The 6,004-nt window shown below is 44.7% G+C and overlaps 1 protein-coding gene across 1 annotated transcript in view; it reads right to left on the bottom strand.

The window, feature by feature from the left end:
- The window catches only part of LOC143793553 (uncharacterized), a 351,737-nt gene that overhangs the window by 200,758 nt on the left and 144,975 nt on the right, over positions 1-6,004 (bottom strand). The window lies entirely within an intron of this gene.

The following is a 6,004-nucleotide window of genomic DNA, read 5'->3' as shown; positions in this document are numbered from 1 at the left end:
GGAGAAATGTTCCCAAAATAGTGATCCGTATGTCCTCCGTAGGCAGTGTGTGTCAGCGTATTTTGCGCATGGCATCCTCCGTATGTAATCCGTATGGCATCCGTACTGCGAGATTTTCTCGCAGGCTTGCAAAACCGACATCTAATGGATTTATGTGCTCAAATGTTCGGGAAAACATATATACAGTGTATATATATATATATATGTCATTGAGACACACATATATATATATTATGTATTTATATTTAATTCAGCGCGATATCTGTGAAAAGCCGGTAATTCAATTGCCGGCTTTTCATTTCTCCTTCACAAACCCGACATGATATGAGACATGGTTTACATACAGTAAACCATCTCATATCCCCTTTTTTTTTGCATATTCCACACTACTAATGTTAGTAGTGTGTATGTGCAAAATTTCAGCGCTGTAGCTGCTGAAATAAAGGGTTAAATGGCGGAAAAAATTGGCGTGGGCTCCCGTGCAATTTTCTCCGCCAGAGTGGTTAACCCAGTGACTGAGGGCAGATATTAATAGCCAGGAGAGGGTCCATGGTTATTGGCCCCCCCGTGGCTAAAAACATCTGCCCCCAGCCACCCCAGAAAAGGCACATCTGGAAGATGCGCCTATTCTGGCACTTGGCCACTCTCTTCCCACTCCCGTGTAGCGGTGGGATATGGGGTAATGAAGGGTTAATGCCACCTTGCTATTGTAAGGTGACATTAAGCCAGATTAATAATGGAGAGGCGTCAATTATATCACCTATCCATTATTAATCCAATTGTCTGAAAGGGTTAAAAAACACACACACACACATGATTTAAAAGTATTTTAATGAAATAAACACAGCGGTTGTTTTAATATTTTATTGCTCTCTCAATCCACCTAAGACCCTCGCTTGGCAAAATAATAAACCCACAATATACATATCCTCTGATGAACCGTCACATCCCACGAGGTAATCCATCTGAAGGGGTTAAAATATTTTACAAGCAGGAGCCCTGCTAATGCAGCTGTGCTTGTGCTTGTAAGCCCCGGCGAATGAAGGAAATGTAGGTCAATTACCTATAGTTACCTTCAGTCGCGGTGATGCGCCCCCTGGTGGATGTCCTCATATGACCTGGAGCATGGGAAAAAGTTCCCAGGCTGCAGTTCATGAAGACAACCTGCAGGGGGCGCATCACCGCGACTGAAGGTAACTATAGGTCATTGACCTACATTTCCTTCATTCGCCAGGGCTTACAAGCATGAGCACAGCTGCATTAGCAGGGCTCCTGCTTGTAAAATATTTTAACCCCTTCAGATGGATTACCTCGTGGGACGTGACGGTTCATCAGAGGGTATGTATATTGTGGGTTTGTTATTTTGCCAAGCGAGAGTCTTAGGTGGATTGAGAGAGCAATAAAATATTAAAACAACCTGTGTTTATTTCATTAAAATAATTTTTAATAATGTGTGTGTGTGTTTTTTAACCCTTTCAGACAATTGGATTAATAATGGATAGGTGACATAATTGACGCCTGTCCATTATTAATCTGGCTTAATGTCACCTTACAATAGCAAGGTGGCATTAACCCTTCATTACCCCATATCCCACCGCTACACGGGAGTGGGAAGAGAGTGGCCAAGTGCCAGAATAGGGGCATCTTCCAGATGTGCCTTTTCTGGGGTGGCTGGGGGCAGATGTTTTTAGCCACGTGGGGGCCAATAACCGTGGACCCTCTCCTGGCTATTAATATCTGCCCTCAGTCACTGGCTTTACCACTCTGGCGGAGAAAATTGCGCGGGAGCCCACGCCAATTTTTTCCGCGATTTAACCCTTTATTTTAGCAGCTACAGCGCCCAAATTTTGCACATTATTATTATTATTTATTGTTATAGCGCCATTTATTCCATGCCGCTTTACATGTAAGAAGTGGTATACATAATAAAAACAAGTACAATAATCTTAAACAATACAAGTCATAACTGGTACAGGAGGAGTGAGGACCCTGCCCGCGAGGGCTCACAATCTACAAGGGATGGGTGAGAATACAGTAGGTGAGGATAGAGCTGGTCGTGCAGTGGTTTGGTTGGTCGGTGGTTAGGGCAGGTTGTAGGCTTGTCGGAAGAGGTGGGTCTTCAGGTTCTTTTTGAAGATTTCGATGGTAGGTGAGAGTCTGATGTGTTGTGGTAGAGTGTTCCAGAGTAGGGGTGATGTTGTGAATCTGCTTTTGGGCTTCTTCTGGTGGTGGCTAGTGGTACTGGTGACTCGGGTGTGTTTTCTTTCTCAGTTCACCTGTTTTCATCAGTAGTGGGGAGTTCCTATTTATTCCTGCTCTTCAGTCATTGCCTTGCCGGCCATCAATGTAACCAGAGCCTTTCTGTTGCATGTTCCTGCTCCTAGACTACTGATCAGCTAAGTTGGACTCTTAGTCCTAAGTTTGTTTGCATTTTTGTTCCAGTTTACAGTTATGTCATTTTCTGTAGCTGGAAGCTCTTGTGGGCTGAAATTACCACTCCGGTGTCATGAGTTGACACATGAGTCTTAAAGTAATTTCAGGATGGTATTTTAAAAGGGTTTTCAGCTGACCGTGCAGTTCCCTTTTGTATCTTTCTACTATCTAGTAAGCGGACCTCGCTTTGCTGAACCTACCTTCATACTGCGTATGTCTTTTCCTCTGAACTCACCGTCAATATATGTGGGGGGCTTCTGTCTCCTTTTTGGGGGAATTTCCCTAGAGGTAAGCCAGGTCTGTTTTTTCCTCTACTAGGGAAAGGTAGTTCTCCGGCTGGCGAGAGACGTCTAGGGATAAAACTTAGGCACGCCCCCCGGCCACTATTAGTTGTGTGGTAGGTTTAGCTCACGGTCAGCTCGAGATTCCATCACCCAAGAGCTCGTCCGTTATTTATGTGTCCTGACGTTCCCCTGCCATTGGGAACCATGACAGTATGGCCGGCCAAGTGTTAAAACTGTTGGCAGAAGAAAGGAGAGAAAAAGAAGTCTGCAAATTTTTTTTTTTTTTCCCCTTGGTGCTTGCTCTATAGTTGAATCAGTTGCATTTCAGCTCTAATTGCAGTCTTTGTCTCCCTCTCCTTCTAACCCTTGAATGGCTCTGATCTCACCTGCTTAAAATGGATCCTCAGAGTTTGGCTACAGGTTTGAGTAATCTTGCCACAAAAGTTCAAGATTTACAGGATTTTGTTATACATGCTCTTATATCTGAACCTAGAATTCCTATACCAGAATTTTTCTCCGGGGATAGATCTCGTTTTTTGAATTTCAAATATAATTGTAAATTATTTCTTTCTCTGAGACCTCGCTCCGCTGGAGATCCCGCACAGCAGGTTAAGATTGTAATTTCCTTGCTGCGGGGTGACCCTCAAGATTGGGCATTTGCATTGGCACCAGGGGATCCTGCGTTGCTCAATGTGGATGCGTTTTTTCTGGCTTTGGGGTTGCTTTATGAGGAACCTAATTTAGAGATTCAGGCTGAAAAAGCCTTGATGGCCCTGTCTCAAGGGCAAGATGAAGCTGAAATATACTGCCAAATTTCGTAAATGGTCTGTGCTTACTCAGTGGAATGAGTGCGCTTTGGCGGCGAATTTCAGAGAGGGTCTCTCTGATGCCATTAAGGATGTTATGGTGGGGTTCCCTGCGCCTACAGGTCTGAATGAGTCCATGACAATGGCTATTCAGATTGATCGGCGTTTGCGGGAGCGTAAACCTGTGCACCATTTGGCGGTGTCTTCTGAGAAGGCGCCAGAGAATATGCAATGTGATAGAATTCTGTCCAGAAGCGAACGGCAGAATTTTAGGCGAACAAATGGGTTGTGCTTCTATTGTGGTGATTCAACTCATGTTATATCAGCATGCTCTAGACGCACAAAGAAGGTTGATAAGTCTGTTTCAATTGGCACTTTACAGTCTAAGTTTACTCTATCTGTGACCTTGATTTGTTCATTATCGTCAATTACCGCGGACGCCTATGTCGACTCTGGCGCCGCTTTGAGTCTTATGGATTGGTCCTTTGCCAGGCGCTGTGGGTTTGATCTAGAGCCTCTGGAAGTTCCTATACCTCTGAAGGGTATTGATTCTACGCCATTGGCTAGTAATAAACCACAATACTGGACACAAGTGACTATGCGTATGACTCCAGACCATCAGGAGGTGATTCGCTTCCTTGTGTTGTACAATCTACATGATGTTTTGGTGCTCGGATTGCCATGGTTACAATCTCATAATCCAGTCCTTGACTGGAAAGCAATGTCTGTGTTAAGCTGGGGATGTCAGGGGGCTCATGGGGACGTACCTTTGGTTTCCATTTCATCATCCATTCCCTCTGAGATTCCGGCATTTTTGTCTGATTATCGTGATGTTTTTGAGGAGCCTAAGCTTGGTTCACTCCCTCCTCACAGAGATTGCGATTGTACCATAGATCTAATTCCAGGCAGTAAATTTCCAAAGGGTCGTTTGTTTAATTTATCCGTACCTGAACATGTTGCTATGCGAGAGTATATTAAGGAGTCCCTGGAAAAGGGACATATTCGTCCTTCTTCATCTCCCTTAGGAGCCGGTTTTTTCTTTGTGTCTAAAAAAGATGGCTCTTTGAGGCCGTGTATTGATTATCGACTCTTGAATAAAATTACAGTCAAATATCAGTATCCTTTGCCACTGCTGACTGATTTGTTTGCTCGAATAAAGGGGGCCAAGTGGTTCTCTAAGATTGATCTTCGTGGGGCGTATAATTTGGTGCGAATTAAGCAGGGGGATGAGTGGAAGACCGCATTTAATACGCCCGAGGGCCATTTTGAGTATTTAGTAATGCCTTTTGGTCTTTCAAATGCCCCTTCAGTCTTTCAGTCCTTTATGCATGACATTTTCCGTGAATATTTGGATAAATTTATGATTGTGTATCTGGATGATATTTTGATTTTTTCGGATGACTGGGACTCTCATGTCCAACAAGTCAGGAGGGTTTTCCAGGTTTTGCGGGATAATTCCTTGTGTGTGAAGGGTTCTAAGTGTATTTTTGGGGTTCAAAAGATTTCTTTTTTGGGGTACATTTTTTCCCCTTCTTCCATTGAGATGGACCCTGTCAAGGTTCGGGCTATTTGTGATTGGACGCAACCTACTTCTCTTAAGAGCCTTCAGAAATTCTTGGGCTTTGCTAATTTTTATCGTCGATTTATAACTGGTTTTTCGGATGTTGCTAAACCTTTGACTGATTTGACTAAAAAGGGTGCTGATATTGCTGATTGGTCCCCTGCGGCTGTGGAGGCCTTTCGGGAGCTTAAGCGCCGCTTTTCTTCTGCCCCTGTGTTGCGTCAGCCTGATGTTGCTCTTCCTTTTCAGGTTGAGGTCGACGCTTCCGAGATCGGAGCTGGGGCGGTTTTGTCGCAGAAAAGTTCCGACTGCTCCGTGATGAGACCCTGTGCGTTCTTTTCTCGTAAATTTTCGCCCGCCGAGCGAAACTATGATATTGGTAATCGGGAGCTTTTGGCTATGAAGTGGGCTTTTGAGGAGTGGCGTCATTGGCTTGAGGGGGCTAGACATCAGGTGGTGGTATTGACCGATCACAAGAATCTGATTTATCTTGAGTCTGCCAAGCGCCTGAATCCTAGACAGGCGCGCTGGTCGTTGTTTTTCTCTCGGTTTAATTTTGTGGTCTCATACCTACCAGGTTCTAAAAATGTGAAGGCAGATGCCCTTTCTAGGAGTTTTGAGCCTGATTCCCCTGGTGATTCTGAACCTACAGGTATCCTTAAGGATGGGGTGATATTATCTGCTGTTTCCCCAGACCTGCGACGGGCTTTGCAGGAGTTTCAGGCGGATAGACCTGATCGTTGCCCGCCTGGTAGACTGTTTGTTCCTGATGATTGGACCAGTAGAGTCATCTCGGAGGTTCATTCTTCTGCGTTGGCAGGTCATCCTGGAATCTTTGGTACTAGGGATTTGGTGGCTAGGTCCTTCTGGTGGCCTTCCCTGTCTCGAGACGTACGAGTTTTTGTGCAGTCTTGTGATGT

The sequence above is a fragment of the Ranitomeya variabilis genome, chromosome 1 (assembly GCF_051348905.1).
Source record: "Ranitomeya variabilis isolate aRanVar5 chromosome 1, aRanVar5.hap1, whole genome shotgun sequence".
Lineage (NCBI taxonomy): Eukaryota > Metazoa > Chordata > Amphibia > Anura > Dendrobatidae > Ranitomeya > Ranitomeya variabilis.
The sequence above is the reverse complement of the archived record's forward strand: the minus strand, read 5'-3'. Positions and strand labels throughout refer to the sequence as shown.